This window comes from Suncus etruscus, chromosome 4 (assembly GCF_024139225.1).
Source record: "Suncus etruscus isolate mSunEtr1 chromosome 4, mSunEtr1.pri.cur, whole genome shotgun sequence".
NCBI lineage: Eukaryota > Metazoa > Chordata > Mammalia > Eulipotyphla > Soricidae > Suncus > Suncus etruscus.
Window position 1 is genome coordinate 166,363,292 of NC_064851.1, and position 16,164 is coordinate 166,379,455.

The following is a 16,164-nucleotide window of genomic DNA, read 5'->3' on the forward strand; positions in this document are numbered from 1 at the left end:
ACTCTGTATCTCATGGTGATTCACTAAAAAAAAGTAATGTCCTGCAAGCAACATGGAAAATGGAAAACACCACATACAAACTGTGGTCCACTGCCACTAGAGTAAATATGCACATTCAAAGTGGAACATCTACAATCCGTTACTGTCACTCAGAGCAGCACACAATTTTACTTGCATTATGTACTTGGGTCTTGTGACCTTGAAATCATAACAACCTCAAAAGTGAAGGAAATTTACTAAAAATATCTAATCTAAACAAAATTGGAATAATTTTTATAAATAAATAAATGTTGTTATAAATAACAGGCATTATTTTCTTCAGTGTTTTATTTCTTTATGTTAATTTTTCTCCCCTTTTTAGGGGGTGGGGTTTGGTGGAAGATTTGGGCCTCACCTGGAAGTGTTCAGGGGTCACTCCTGCTAGGGATAGGGAGCCCTGTGCAAGACCAGGAATCAAACTGAGATCAAATGAGTGCAGGCAAGTGACTTAACGCTGTACAATCTGCCGATCCCGATACTATCTCTCCAGCCCACCTCCTCCAGTATTTAGAAGATAGGATAACATGTCACACACACACCCACGCACACCCCAGTATTCTCCTTTGAAACCAAGATAATTTTTGTTCTTGACCTTTCTAGGGGCTATGCCAGCGGCAACTCTTACTGGTACAATTTTGGGGGCCCTGTAAGACTGGCAAAGCCCAGGTTAGAAAGTTCCAAATTCCTTGCTCTTTCCCTTCTAGAACTTGCTACCCTCCTTTCCAAACAGCAGCACCTGCTTTCCTGAGCCTGGGGGCTTCTTTGAACCAGAGAACACAAAGCAGTCGAGTGTCCCTGAAGACCCAGGAGGTGAGAAGAAAGATGCAGGAGGCCTTCCCCTGGAAAGATTTTTTTGAGGCCTGAAATAAATAGAAAATGTATAGAAAATAAATATAATAATAATAATAATAATAAATAAATAAATAAAAATAGAAAAATAGAGATGGGTTTTCCCAGGATTAACCTGGAGGAATCACATTATCAAGGTAACTATTCTAATGAGCCTACCCTTTCCTGTTTCTTCCTCTTATCTAATCCCAGAGTCTCCCGCAATAAATTGCTGACTGGGTTTCTGGAGGAACCCCACAAAGGCACAGCTCCAACTTTCCAAGTCCAATCTTTCCCCAACATACCATGCATGCGGTCTAGAGGATGGAGCCTGGCCTCCTGCATACAAAGTTTGTGCTCAGCCCTTTGAGGCTGTGAATTCATGAGTATGGCCTGGGGTCTCTGCAAAGCTCGACTGCATTTTTTATTTTTCAAAAAAATATATATATAACATATATGTAATATTATATACATATTGTATTGGATAGCCATACCTGGTGGTGCTTAGGGGCTTCTCCTGGCTGCATCCCACTCTTACTTCTTGTGAGGCTTAGGGGACCATAGGGGCTGCTGAGATCATAGATGAAGCAGCCACATCCAAAGCAAGTGCTTTATCTCCTGTGCCCTCAATTTCCACCTCTTTAAAATGGAAATAGTGATTTAAAAAAATCTACCTTTACAGGTTATTAGCGCTAAATTAAATGCTCCATCTTAAACACTAAGCAAAGAGCTTGTCACAGTGGGACAAAAAAGAAATTAACTCCTACTACTAATTTAGACTTTATTATGATTGTAACTTTAAATAATATGATTAAACCTTGAAATTCATTTCTGTATCCTTTTTATTTCCTGTATTTGGAGGAGACAGAGTGTGAGTGTGTGTGTGGGGGGGGGGGTGATATACATCAGTGTGCAGGGGTTCATTCCTGGCTCTGTGTATAGAAATCTCTCCCAGTGTTGCTCAGAAGAGCATACACAGTTTTGGGGATTGAACCCTGGCCAGCGCCTTACTCACTCTACTATCTCTCTGGCCCCTTCTATGTCCTTCTCATCAGTCCAGGACAGCGACCGTCGCAGTTAAAGTTCAAATATCGGGGCCGCCTCTGTTGTTTCCTGCCCTGCTGTCCCACAAGCTTACTCCTGGCCCGCCGGCTGCTCCCCCTTTCCGTCCTGGAGCAACTCCATGACTGCCGCAGAGGGAAAACAGGACAGGAACCTCATTGCTTCCAGGAACCCACACAACTACAACCAACCCCATGGGAGGACAGGGCCTGAAGTTCTTGGTGGCCAGGCTGCATGTAAGTGCCACCCTCCTCCCTCCCTCGCATCCTCCCAGATGGAGCTGCCTCTGGCCAGTCCCGTGGGGCAGCTTTGTCAGGCGCACGAGAGCAGATGTGACCACTATCAAATGCATCATCAGAGGATGGTGGTATTTCTCTTTTTCCCCCTTCATTTCAGTTTTTACTACCTTGCCTTTAAAGACAGCCAGACACAGATTGCACCATAAACGTCAGATTCCGTATCTTATGAGGCTACCAATTTCCTGAAATGGGAGATGATTTAAATTTCCAATCAGACAAACAGAAGGCAACTCCAGAGGGAGTTGTTAAGTGCTCAAGCCCTGTACACCCTCCGCTTAATCTTTATTAGCTCAAAATACTTGATGTGGACATGAAGAAAATAATGCCATTGTCAGAATGAGACATGCATCCTCACAACCTACCCCTGGGGATCTGAAAGTGGTGCTCCCCAAAGACTCCCTTTAACCTCCGGTCCCTGTGGGTTTGGGCTAACAGTGTGCTGAGTGTGATGTTGAAGAATCAAATAGATCCTGCAGGCGGCGAGGTAGGAATCAGTCTGGAGGAGTGGCTGGCATCCTGCCTTCGAAAAATTTGGTGTCTTTGCAAATCCAGTCTCTATTTTTCTTTGACTAGACAACACGGGAGAGAAGGCAGATCACACATGTTTGAGCCCAATTTCCCAAACAAAACCCTTCGCCTGGTAACTTCCCTCCCATGTTGCCTGCCTGCTTCTGGCAGATAAGGATTTGTGTGCTCAGAGGAGAGCAGGGAAGCGGTCCCAGGAAAGAGGTGAAGGGAAGGAGGAGAGCAAGGCTGGCAGGGAGGAAGGAAGCTAGAATGTGGGGTTCTCAGCAACAAGCACTGATGAGTCATTGGAGCTCTAGACCTTAGGTGGTCCCTAGGCGGCTGCACATAGCAAGGTTCAGAGTGGGACCCCTTCCTGGACAGAAGAACTGAAGTGCTTTCCCACACTTCCTCAACAAGCACTGCCTCTGCACTAGTGAACTGTTCAGAGTTGGCAGGACTGTGGCAGAAAGCACAGAACCCTAGTGTACATGCTACTCTCTCCTCTCTACCTGTGGGTGCTGGCCAGTGGTCAAAGCAAGCCCAGGTAACCCCAGTTCCAGTAACTCTTCCAGAGGAAGAGGCCCTAGATTATGTAGGGAGATTCTGCTGGACATGACAGTGTGCTCTATGCAAAGGGCCTAGCCAGAAGACTGGCAAAACCCATTAGCCCAGCCAGAGAGGCCTGCGCTGCTTAAGAGGTTTGCAGAAGCAGAAGCTATCTAGGACCTCTGGCGCATTCAATGCCGTCCTGTTTCACAGTCATTCGCTGCTGAAACAGAAGCCAAACGCTTCTCAAAGCCCCACTTTCATAGTCATATTCTGCACTTTCATCACTGGATCTGTCACTCTCGATTCGCAAGCACCAAAAACATTCAAGGAACTTTCACACCAGTGTGCAAGGGACAAGAATCAAAAAGGGGGGAGATGGGAGGAGATGGCAGGCAGAAGAAAGGACATAAAGCACTCAAGCAGGCCAATGATCCTGGCTCCTCGGTGTCTGAAAAAGTACTTGAATCTCTCCACACTGCAGAACCATGAGCCAGAAAAGCATCAAGACCCAAGAGTCCTCAGAAATAAATGCCAACAAAAGAGGAGCCCAGGGACGATGTGGAGGTACTGAGTACAGGCCTGGACCTTCAAGGCCCTGAGTTCCATCCCCAGCACTACTGGGCCAAGCATGGAATCGTCAACTGTGCAGCTGCCAGAGAGAGAAGCAAGCAGTGGCCCCTGCTCACTGCCCTTCCCCCAATACCCAACATTTTTCGTGGTCTCTATAAAACCTTTAGGAGACAACCAAGGGATTGTATAGAGAATGCTGGCCTATGTCATTGGCACAGAAGTATGCCTTAAAACCAAGAATGAAGGATCACAGTCCACAGTTAGATTCCATTTAGAGAGAGGCAGAAAAGTGCTGCCTTATACAGCAGGGAACCTCTCCTCCCAGAGAGGAACCCTTAGTCAACAGGTGATCTTTGTGGAGGACCAGCCCCTTCTACCTTGTCTTACTGGAAATCCTCTTGCAGCATCCACCTCATTCCCCACACACACATACGCAGAGGCTGTGCTCTCTCCCGACTGACTCCAGACATAAAGTCTCTAGCTGCTGACCTTGTGGTTGGTGTCTGCAGGAGCGCTCATGTCAAAACCTTATCCATCGGCTTCTGGGGGCAACATGTGGAGGGCAGAATTCCCATAGGTAGGAAAGACATAGAACAGATGCCTGAATTTCCCGATAGATGATCCCACATGTCCCCACCATAGTCCAAAAAATCAGCACTTTCACTGTGATTGAAAATGTTGTTGTATAAAATAGTTAAAGTTCCTAGGAGCCTGAGAGACAGTCCAGAGGTTGAGGCATGAGCCTTGTATAAAATAGACTCTTGTTTGAGCCCTAGTGCTCTATGGCCCCACCAAGACTCATTGGGTACAGACGTGGGGACCCCAACTATGACTAGAGTGACCCAGATAACCCCCAGCACTTTCTATCCTAAGCAATATGAGGTGGTTAGGTCCTTACATTGGAACCCAGCCCGGTTGCCCAAGAATTACCAATAGCCCCCACCCCCTGAGAATGCTTGGGAGACCATGCCTGCCTCCAAAAATGCTTAAAGTTCTTCACTGTAATATCAAAAACTAGTCCCAGAAGAAAGAGAGCAAGAAGAGCCAGAACCATAGTGGGTAGGGCACTTGCCTTGCATGAGTTCAACCCAGGCTTAATTCCCAGCATTCCATAGTACTCCATGCCCCCCAAAGTGATTCCTGAGCTCAGTGCCAGGTAAACCCTGAGCACTATTGCTGGAGCAATAGTACAGCAGATAGGGCATTTGCTTTGCACTCAGCTGACCTGGGTTTGATCCATGGCCTCCCATATGGTCCCCCAAGGCTGCCAGGAGTAATTTCTGAGTGCAAAGCCAGAAGTAACCCGAAAACTGCCAGTTTGGGAAAAAAAAATAGACCAGCAACCAAAATATGAAAAGAACAAAGAAGGTACATTTTGCAGAAACATGCAAATACAAAATTCTTAAGTTATACCTTATTTTAGTCAAAACAAAGATCATCCCTGGTTTCTTTGTACCTGTTGGCTTACAATTTGGTTGCACCCAAAGCAAAGATTGTCTTTGTTTTGTCTAAGCAGAACAGGCTCAGGATAGCCTGAGCTATCTGCTCTTAGTCCATCCTCACTCCCCCACCTGGAGTGGTCTCTGTACTCAATAAAAAAGACAGTTCTGGCAGGCAACTTGCACGCCATACTAGGTAGAAGGTTGCTGGACTGCACATGTTTCCCCCCAGCCTACTCTGGATTATTTCATGCAGCAACTCTGCTTCAGATTCATTCACCTGGGGTTGGAGATATGGCACGTGGGGTGATTTTACACAAATGACCTTCTCACCTATAAAAAGAAATTTGTGGCCAGAGCAATAGAGCAGTGGTAGGGCATTTGCCTTGCAAACAGCCAATCCAGGACAGACGGTGGTTCAAATCCAAGCATCCCATATGGTTCCTGAGCCTGCCAAGAGCGATTTCTGAACACAGAGCCTGGAGTAACCCCTGAGCACTGCTGGGTGTGAACCGAGAGAGAGAGAGAGAGAGAGAGAGAGAGAGAGAGAGAGAGAGAGAGAGAGAGAGAGAGAGAGATTCTGCCCTACACACAGGAAAATTAATGCAAATTAATTCTCATGTGAGATGTGACTTTCACCTAACAGATGACTTGAGATCAAGAAGTTCACAGCTCTCTATGTTGGCAAGTGCGTGTCAAGTAATAGCAATTCTCATAACATTCTTGCAGGTATTATAAATTGGTACATCCCCTTTTGAAGGTAAATTGACAGTTTCAAATTGTGTAACTCTCTAGTCAAACAGAATTTGGTTTTTCAAAAGACTCCAACATTCAAAAGGTGGGCAAGAGCATATCTATGAAACTATTCATTGTAATGCAATTTAGATTAGAAATCATCAAAATATTCATCATTGCATGGTATAGAGTAAGAAGTGTTCTGTAAAACCCATCAGTGAAACACTTCAGATAGGCTCTGATTGTTCCCTGGCAAAGGACTAGTCCCAGGGACCAACCAGCACAAATTAAGAGAACTTACTGAAAAGCCTACAAATTAGGGAACCACCCGGGTTTACCAGGCCCCAGACCCCACCGTGTGTGGGTGTGACTTTAGCATCACTTTTAGGAGCAGCACTGGAGGGGCCAGGAAGGTGGCGCTAGAGGTAAGGTGTCTGCCTTACAAGCGCTAGCGTAGGACAGACCGTGGTTCGATCCCCCGGCGTCCCATATGGTCTCCCCAAGCCAGGGGCGATTTCTGAGCTCATAGCCAGGAGTAACCCCTGAGCGTCAAATGGGTGTGGCCCAAAAACCAAAAAAAAAAAAGGAGCAGCACTGGAACCACTATGCACCTTACAATAAAGAGCTTCTGTAATGACAGTGTCACCACCTAGATATTTTTTTGTTTTTGTTTTTCATTTGGGAGCCTACCACCTGGTAGTGCTCAGGAACAATACCAAGCTCAGAGTTTGGAGTCACTCCTTGGGTTCTTGGGGGACCATGTATTCCTTGCAAGGGAATTAAACCATGGTTCCCTGAATGCAAAGAACACTTTCTGCCTCTTCTAGCCATCTTCCTGGCTCCATGTATACTCTGAATAGATTATGACATTGGTAGTTCTGAATTATATTAATCTCCCATGTCAAGAAAAAAATATTTATAATGGGGCCGGCGACGTGGCGCTAGAGGTAAGGTGTCTGCCTTGCAAGAGCTAGCCAAGGATCAGGACCACAGTTCGATCCCCCGGCGTCCCATATGGTCCCCCCAAGCAAGGGACAATTTCTGAGTGCTTAGCCAGGAGTAACCCCTCAGTATCAAATGGGTGTGGCCCGAAAAACCAAAAAAAAAAATGTATAATGCAGGTGTAAATTGCGATCTTTAATTTAGAAAATGTTCAAGTAATCCAGAATTTGTTTTTAGTCATCGTCTATCAATGAGCTTTATTAAGTAGATCTCAGCCAGAGAAGAATTTAAAAGGCAGATCTCCTCTGGGTCCTTCAAGCTCTTTGTTAGGGTCTGTGTTTATTCAGAAGAGTGTTGAGGGATTTATATAATCTTTTTTTTTTTTAGTTTTTCGGGCCACACCCATTTGATACTCAGGGATTATTTCTGGCTAAGCACTCAGAAATTGGCCCTGGCTTGGGGGGACCATATGGGACGCTGGGGATCAAACCGTGGTCCTTCCTTGGCTAGCGCTTGCAAGGCAGACGCCTTGCCTCTAGCGCCACCTCGCCGGCCCTGGATTTATATGATCTTTGTAGGCCATAAATTTATGTGTTAAGAGAGCAAAGATCCTTGGAGCAAAAATAATTTTAAAATAACTTTTTCAGGAGACTAAATCTTAAGAAATTAACAGAAAAACAGAACTGGAACTTGCTGACCCAAAGCCTTGGAAACATTCAACTGTGTCTTTGTAATGAGAGTGAAAATCCTCAAAGTGTCCCCTGTATATCATCCAGAGGCCAGATAAATTGAGGAGGTGGCTCAGCACTGTTCTCTTTCTCTCCCTGGTCCACCCACCCATTTGGCCAGAATCTGGGCCACCAGTTTGATCAAACACCCGTTTGATGCTCAGGGGTTACTCCTGGCTAAGCACTCAGAAATTGCCCCTGGCTTGGGGGGACCATATGGGACGCCGGGGGATCAAACCGTGGTCCTGATCCAGGCCCAGGTACCAGCTGATGTTCATTCCAGACCTTCATCTAGTTTGGGGTTGCAGACTATGTGATCCCTTCACTAAATCACCAGAACACAGACATGCAGAGTCTTCCTCCCCACAAGACCTCAGAGTCTGGACCCCTGGACCATCCATTGTACCACAGAATTCCCGTTTGTTTCAACAGAGCACTTGGAGCAGAAATCACCTTGGGGTGTGGTCCGTTCATGTCAAGGGAGCAAAAGTGCCAAAGAAACTGTATGGTAGGGAGCTACAGAAGATAACCCCCTCTCTCCAGGCACTAATGATGTGTGCAGGTTTCTGGGACTCTGGAGGATGAGTGCAGGATTCATCTCTTGCTTCTAATTTCTTTCTTTTTCTTTCTTTTTCTTTCTTTCTCTTTCTCTCTCTCTTTCTTTCTTTCTTTCTCTCTCTCTCTTTCTTTCTTTCTTTCTTTCTTGTGGTTTTGGGGCCACACCCAGTGACTTGGGTGACTCAGGGGTTACTCCTGGCTGTGCACTCAAAAATCACTCCTGGCTTGGGGGACCATATGAGGGACCATATGAGATGCCAGAGGATAGAACCGCAGTCCTAGGTCCTAGGCTACCATGAGCAAGGCAGACAGACGCCTTACAGCTTGTGCCACCGCTCCAGCCCCTCTAATTTCTTTCTTGCTTTCCAATGAGATCTTCCTCGGAGCTCAGATAGCAAATCCTCTATCAGGAATTCTGGCAGCTTGGCAAAGGAGGCTTGGACTATGGGTTTGATTAGCAATGTGCTCTGCCCCCACCTCAGCCCCTCCTTCTGCTCCCAGCACATTTTCCCACAGAGATCTTGCTCCCTTACTTCCCAGGCCTGGAATTTGCTGCAAGGCCTGGAAGCTTGAGGAGTGGGAAGTCAATGCTGGTACTTAAGCCTCTGCAGATGAAGCAAATGCTGATGGACTGGCAGGAAGCCTGGGGCTGCCTCCTGGGGCTGATAGATTGTGGGAAATGGTGCCAGGGACTGGTGTGGAGAGCCCATTTTGTGAGGAGTCAAGGCAGTCTTTGGGAGCTCTTCCCAGGCATGGCTCACATGTCCCTGCAACTCCTCTCAGAAAAGGGGATTAATGCTAAGGCAGGTGCACGGCACTGGCAAGAACCTGTGATTCTAGTCTAGCACTAAGGCCTGGATTGGCCCTTGACTTTTAGAAAGCTCAGAGCTAGATAAGGAAGCAGCACCTCTTATTGGCCTGACCTGCACACTATGTGCATAGCCCTGTCCTGAAGCAAGTTACAAAGTGGAGTCCTGGCCAGCAAGTTTAAGGTGGTCTAAAGGGCTCTGTCTCTGTCTCTCTCTCTCTGTCTCTCTGTCTCTCTCTGTCTCTCTCTGTCTCTCTCTCTGTCTCTCTCTCTGTCTCTCTCTCTGTCTCTCTCTGTCTCTCTCTCTGTCTCTCTGTCTCTCTCTCTGTCTCTCTCTGTCTCTCTCTGTCTCTCTCTCTGTCTCTCTCTCTGTCTCTCTCTCTGTCTCTCTCTGTCTCTCTCTGTCTCTCTCTCTGTCTCTCTCTCTCTCTGTCTCTCTCTCTCCCCCCCCCCAATAAGCCCAGCCACCCACCAGCTTCAGGCTTCTCTCCAGCCTCTTGCCTTGCAGCTGCCCTCCGGAAATCCTTCATGCTTCTGGAGCGAGAAGCCTCACCTATTCCCTCTATGCTGGGTCCAGCAAATGCATGTTGCTGGTCTTATCTCAGCTTTACACATTACAGATACTGACCCAGAAACAAAGAAGTTTACCTGTGCTCAAACATCTGCTAGTGCAGATGGTCTGGAGGTGAAGGCTGCAAGCTTTCCCTTCTTGTACCTGTGGTGATGGTGCCTTTCTTTATTGTCAATTCTTCCACACACCTCACTCCAAACACACAGCGTAGTAGTTTTGAAACACTGGAGAGATGAATACTGATGAGAGAGTTATTCAAACTTCTTTTTTGATGCTGCGTTTTCTTGGGCAATCATGGTAGGGGGTAAACCATAATCAACTCCATTTTTAAAGATCAAGAGAGCTCTAGGCACTGCCCTCTAATCAAACTTGGAAGCACTTAACTCCAAAACATGTCTCTCACCACCAGACCACATTAGATTAGAAAGTGATTAGAAAGTGAAAAGACGGTCTCCCATGCATTGGCTGTGAAATTCGTGAGTGACTTGTTGATTGATAGTAAATCAGGAGGAAAAGCCTGTTTGGAGAGAAAAGTAGGAGAAAAAACATTCTTTTCTTTCTCCACAGAGTGCACAGGAGAATACAAACTGATATTGCCAAAGTGATGCCTCATAACTTCAGGAGTACCTGGGTGCAAAGATGCTCTTGCAGGTGCCACTTGGGTCCCTGGAGTACTTTTAGCTGCTGAGCCCATGGGACCCCTCCCTCAGTGGGTCTTCCCATATTTTATCATCTTCAGAAATGCAGACCACAGAGATGCACAGAGAACTCCGGAACAGTATATAGGATAATAATCCTCAAGTCCATTGCTTATTCTTTACTTCGAGATGGTCACTTTGATACATGTCCACACTTATTTTAGTCACCACAACAGTCTTGGGAGGGAGCACTCTTCTTGATATTTTTCAGAGGCCCAGAGAGTGATGGAAATTGGTAAACTGAGGAGCTGAGGAGTTTTGAGAAACTGAGGTGTTAAATGAAGGCAGCAAGAGGGGCAAAACATGTCTTTGGCCCCTGGGAAACCAACTTCTTGTATATTCAAAGCATGACCCAAAATTTCCCTCCTATGTTTACATGACAAGTAAACTGAGTCCTCTGCCAAAAGTACTGTGGCCACATAAATGTAAGGAATTAATAATTAAGAGCAGAAGGACCACAGGTTTCCTTATACTAGAAACTCTTTGCCCTTCATTCTTGACCTCCATCATGGACATTCTCTGACTAAATGGCTAAGAACAAGCCTCCTGCGGATACAGTAAGGTCTGCCCAGGGGCTAAAAGGCTCTTGATGGATCCTCAGTTTGGGGGAGATATCTGCTAGTCAGTTAGATACTCTTCCATCAGAATACACTCAAGGGAACCAAGTGCAGGGCCGGGGAGGCAGAATGGCTTAGAGAACACCTTGCATGTGGAAGTCCTAGGTTTAATCCCCAGCACTGGATCCATATCTTCCCCACCATGCTTTCAACAGAACAAAATTCATACCCAAGCATATAAAGAACACACTACATGTGCCCTGCCCCTTTTCTCTGCATTTCTTATGGTGTCCATTGAAGGAGGGTGTCTCTGGGCCTAAAGAGCAGGAAGCTGAGGTTCTGAGGTTCAGGAGCTGAGAAGCAGGCCCATAGGATTACACAAGGCAATGGCAGAGCTGGCAGATTGCTGAGAGCAAACCAGGCTCTGTCTCAGCTGCTCAGCCACTCTGAACAGTGTTCCAGGGACCAATGTCAGCCCAAAGCTTACACAGGGGGAGCTCTTTTTCAGTAGAAACTGTGGTTCCCAGGCTGAAGGGAGACATCCCCCGCCCCAAAGTCTGGTTTTCTATACAACAGTGACTACTTCTAGAGTTGATGCTCCTGAAAGAGGCTCTTCTCCTTCCCAGTTTTAATCTTCTAGTGTATAAGTCAGAATCCTTGGAGCCGGAGCAGTAGTGCAGTGGTAGGGCGTTCGCCTTGTACGCGGCTGATCCAGGACAGACCTTGGTTCGATCCCCAGCATCCCATATGGTCCCCCAAACCAAGAGTGATTTCGGAGTGCATAGCCAAGAGTAAACCCCTGAGCGTCACCAGGTATGGCCCCAACACACGCCCCCCCCCCCCAAGTCAAAATCCTTTCAATGGGATAAGTCATGTCTGATGAAGTATGGTCAGATCAACTGAACATTCACTGAACCTACACATCTTTTGTTCTTTCTTCTCTTCCCTCTGTTTCTGTAAGCAGAGGGAACTGAGTTCTATTGAAGCACTGCAGCAAAAGCCATCAACATGGAAGCCATAGAAATTCATTCCTAAAAGGGAAACATGGGGCCAGAGAGACAGCATGGAGGCAGGGCGTTTGCCTTTCATGCAGAAGGACGGTGGTTCGAATCCCAGCATCCCATAGGGTCCCCCGAGCCTGCCAGGAGCAATTTCTGAGCATGGAGCCAGGAATAACCCCTGAGCACTCCCGGGTGTGACCCCCAAAAAGGGGGGGGACATATGAGCAGAGTTATTCTTGCTCCTCTCTGTCCACTCAGCACCATCCTCCAGATGCAAACACCTTGACTGTGGGTCATGAAGGTAACCCAGCTTCCACTCTTGGGCCACACAGGCAAAATCACAACATGGACAGGCCTACACAGCTCCACCATGTGCTATGTTCACATGTGCAGACACCTGCACACACCACACATACACACACACACACACACACACACACACACACACACACACACACCCATGCACAGACGGGCTCATTTAAGAGGCATCATCCAACACATGGAGACAAGCTTAGGAAGGAGGTTGCTCAGCTGAGCAGTGTTCTGTCTGAGAAATCCCCTCTGCGCCCTCCTCCCAGACACAACACTCTTTGCTGGGATCTACCTGGTATATTTTATGAAAACAAGGGCTGCAGCCACTTTGTAACAACAGGAATATGTTACATGGAAATGGAATTCTGTGTGTGGGAGGCCACCCTTTTCTACCCCATGACAATTGCTTTTCAGGCACATACCAAACTTGCAACTTGATATGTAATTATGAAAATAATGATAATTATTACTTGGAAGTGACACTTTCCTTTCTAAGGAATTCGTTAGGTTTTGGAAGAAATCCTTCACTGCCTACAGAAGATGCCACTGCACATTTTAACCAGCGACTTGGCTCTTCAGGAACCTCCTCATCACTCCAAGTGTGTAAGAACCTCTCTGCTGAACAAATGCGGCCTTAAAATCGAAGGGTCTTCTGAAAGAACAAAAATGATGTGCAGAGAAATGTTTGATTGGAAATCCGACGTTGAAATGTGTTGAGTGCAGTGAACTGCTTTAAAAGAAGCAGCAGCATTCGAAAAGGCATTCAGAAACGCTATCAGCAAACTCAAGGGGGGAAAACAGATGAGCTCTGCAGTCTTGAGCAGCAGGCAGCCCCTGGAGTCCTGTCCTAAGAATGAAGACAGGAGGCTGCCTCCAGCCCCAACATCCAAATATACCTTTTCCTTCTCTGTTGCTAGTTGACCCCAGGTCATCCCAGATGCTAAACATAGTACAGCCATTTTAGTTTTATGCTTCACTAGGGGGATAATCATATTTTAATACAGAGAAAAGGCAAGGCAAATGTCTCCTTTTCCCTTAAAAGCCTGCTTCTAATTCTTAATTTTGTAAGAATGAGGCAGGGCCAATTAGGTTTATTAAAACATGAATTGAGCACATTTGCAAGAGTGCTGATATTTATTTCTAGTGAATATGAAATTGTCTTGGATAGTAAAAGAGGTCCTTAATTATGCAGACACGGGGCAATTGAACACAATGCATCTGTTTTGTTTTGATTTTTTCTCTCTCTCTCCCAAGAGCAAAGAAATGATAGGTTAAATGTTCCAAGTTCATGTAATTTTCATTCTAATTCTGTCCAATTTTGGCATAAGTAATTTTTTTTTAATTTTAAAGCCACTATATGAAATATATAGGGTTTGACTTGACCTAATTTCCCCCCCCCCCCCCACACACACACACACACACACTAGATTTAGGAGGAATTCCCAAGATTAGGTCTTCTCCAATTTTTCATGGCATTTGACTTTACATCTGGAATCAACCAGAAAGAAATGGCTGCCCATGTGTGAAAAGATGTTAAGTCTTCCCCAAACACTCACACAGAGCATTTCACTCAACGGCTCTTATAGCATTGTGATGAGAATTTAATTTCTCTTTCCTCGCATGATCACTATGATGTATTTGGAAGAGTCACTTAAGAACAAGAATGTCAAGAGAAGCCAGGCCTATAGATCAGTTTTTATAGGCCTCATGGGCTGGAGAGATAGTACAGGGGTGAAGGTGCTTTCCTGGTACGTGGTCGATCTCAGTAAACACCCTGGCATTGCCAGCAGGAGTGGCCTGTCTTAAAACAAGAAAGAAAGAAAGAAAGAAAGAAAGAAAGAAAGAAAGAAAGGAAGGAAGGAAGGAAGGAAGGAAGGAAGGAAGGAAGGAAGGAAGGAAGGAAGGAAGGAAGGAAGGAAGGAAGGAAGGAAGGAAGGAAGGAAGGAAGGAAGGAAGGAAGGAAGGAAGGAAGGAAGGGAAGGAAGGAAGGAAGGAAGGAAGGAAGGAAGGAAGGAAGGAAGGAAGGAAGGAAGGAAGGAAAGAAAGAAAGAAAGAAAGAAAGAAAGAAAGAAAGAAAGAAAGAAAGAAAGAAAGAAAGAAAGAAAGAAAGAAAGAAAGAAAGAAAGAAAGAAAGAAAGAAAGAAAGAAAGAAAGAAAGAAAGAAAGGAAAGAAAGAAAGAAAGAAAGAAAGAAAGAAAGAAAGAAAGAAAGAAAGAAAGAAAGAAAGAAAGAAAGAAAGAAAGAAAGAAAGAAAGAAAGAAAGAAAGAAAGAAAGAAAGAAAGAAAGAAAGAAAGAAAGAAAGAAAGAAAGAAAGAAAGAAAGAAAGAAAGAAAGAGGGGCCGGGCGGTGGCGCTGGAGGTAAGGTGCCTGCCTTGCCTGCGCTAGCCTAGGACGGACCGCGGTTCGATCCCCCGGCGTCCCATATGGTCCCCCAAGAAGCCAGGAGCAACTTCTGAGCGCATAGCCAGGAGTAACCCCTGAGCGTCACAGGGTGTGGCCCAAAAACCAAAAAAAAAAAAAAAAAGAAAGAAAGAAAGAAAAAGAAAGAAAGAAAGAGAAAGACAGAGAGAAAGAAGGAAAGAAAAGAAAGAAATAAAGAAAGAAAGAAAGAAAGAAAGAAAGTAAGAAAGAAAGAAAGAAAGAAAGAAAGAAAGAAAGAAAGAAAGAAAGAAAGAAAGAAAGAAAGAAAGAAAGAAAGAAAGAAAGAAAGAAAGAAAGAAAGAAAGAAAGAAAGAAATGGAATCATCAGAACTAGTGCTCAACTTCCCAACCTCACATCAATTCTTTGCGATCATGCTCACCATTTTAGTCATTTCCTAGTGGTAAGTGTTGGCCCCCGGCATTAGACCCTCCTGAGGAATTAGATATTTTGAAACAAAGAATGTTTCTGAAAGTACAGCAGAGATCACAGTCACTTGAAGAACTCAGAAGGTGTCTGGATTCTGAGGTTCCTGTGTCTGTGTCCAAGGAACCACCTGCAGTCTTGCCTCCTGCCCAGTCTCGCCCACCTCTCCAGCCAATCCAAGAGGTAAAGGTGACTTTCAGTTTGTGGAGAGAAATTCAGATGATTATTGAAGAATCAGCAGGTCCAATATCCTGAGTATTCACCTGCATAACAGAAACATGTGAGTCTGGCTTCCATGGCAAGTGTGTGGTGGGAAGGTGAGATGCTCTAACAGTACTGTCCTTCTTCCCAAACCCTTAGGCTGCACATTGCTTTGCTTCAGTTGAGAACTTCCTTTGAACTGCGAATTCTTTTAATTTTCCTCTTGAGGGAAGATGAGAGAGAGTGGAGATAGAGGTGTCGCACTCTACATAAATCAATCACATTAAAATCTTTTTTTTTATCCCCCAATTCAAATACAGAGCAGGCAAAGGGCCTGAGTTGAGGTGTACATGGGGTGCATTTACTGTACCTCCTCTTTCTATACAGTCAGTGTAAAGAACACAGCCTGTGGTAAGAATTGGGAGACCTTCTCTTTTCTTTTCTCATATATATATATATATATATATATATATATATATATATGTATATATATGTATATATATATAAAATCCTTCACCAGTGCAGCATCCCCATGACCAATAGTTAAAATCTTAACTATACTATAACTATCCTATACTATAACTAACTTAACTATCCTATAACTATAACTATAGTTAAAATCTTAACTATACTGTTTACCTCTGATTCTATCAGATCTGGCAAGGCTTCCAAATAGAGTCATTCCATCAAGCAGAAGCAACCCCACAGAAGTGTTTGACTGGGCAAACTGCACTTCACAGCATCTTGAAGTTGACAATTCCAGAGAGAACCTTGAGTGCCCGACTGCCCCATGCACTGCAGGGCTGATCTCATCACAGTTCCAACCACTCTTGTTCTGTCTATGCCTTCTTGATTCATTTATCCCTTTGCATGTGCAGATTTTAGTTGATGTTGTTGTTTTTTAGCCACACCCA

General features: G+C 45.3%; 1 non-coding gene across 1 annotated transcript; it reads right to left on the bottom strand.

The window, feature by feature from the left end:
- Positions 1 to 15,546: 15,546 nt before the first annotated feature.
- On the bottom strand, positions 15,547 to 15,678 carry LOC126007890 (small nucleolar RNA SNORA51). The gene has a single exon (XR_007495365.1). It is a non-coding gene; the product is annotated as a small nucleolar RNA SNORA51 (small nucleolar RNA).
- Between the last annotated feature and the right edge of the window lie 486 nt (positions 15,679 to 16,164).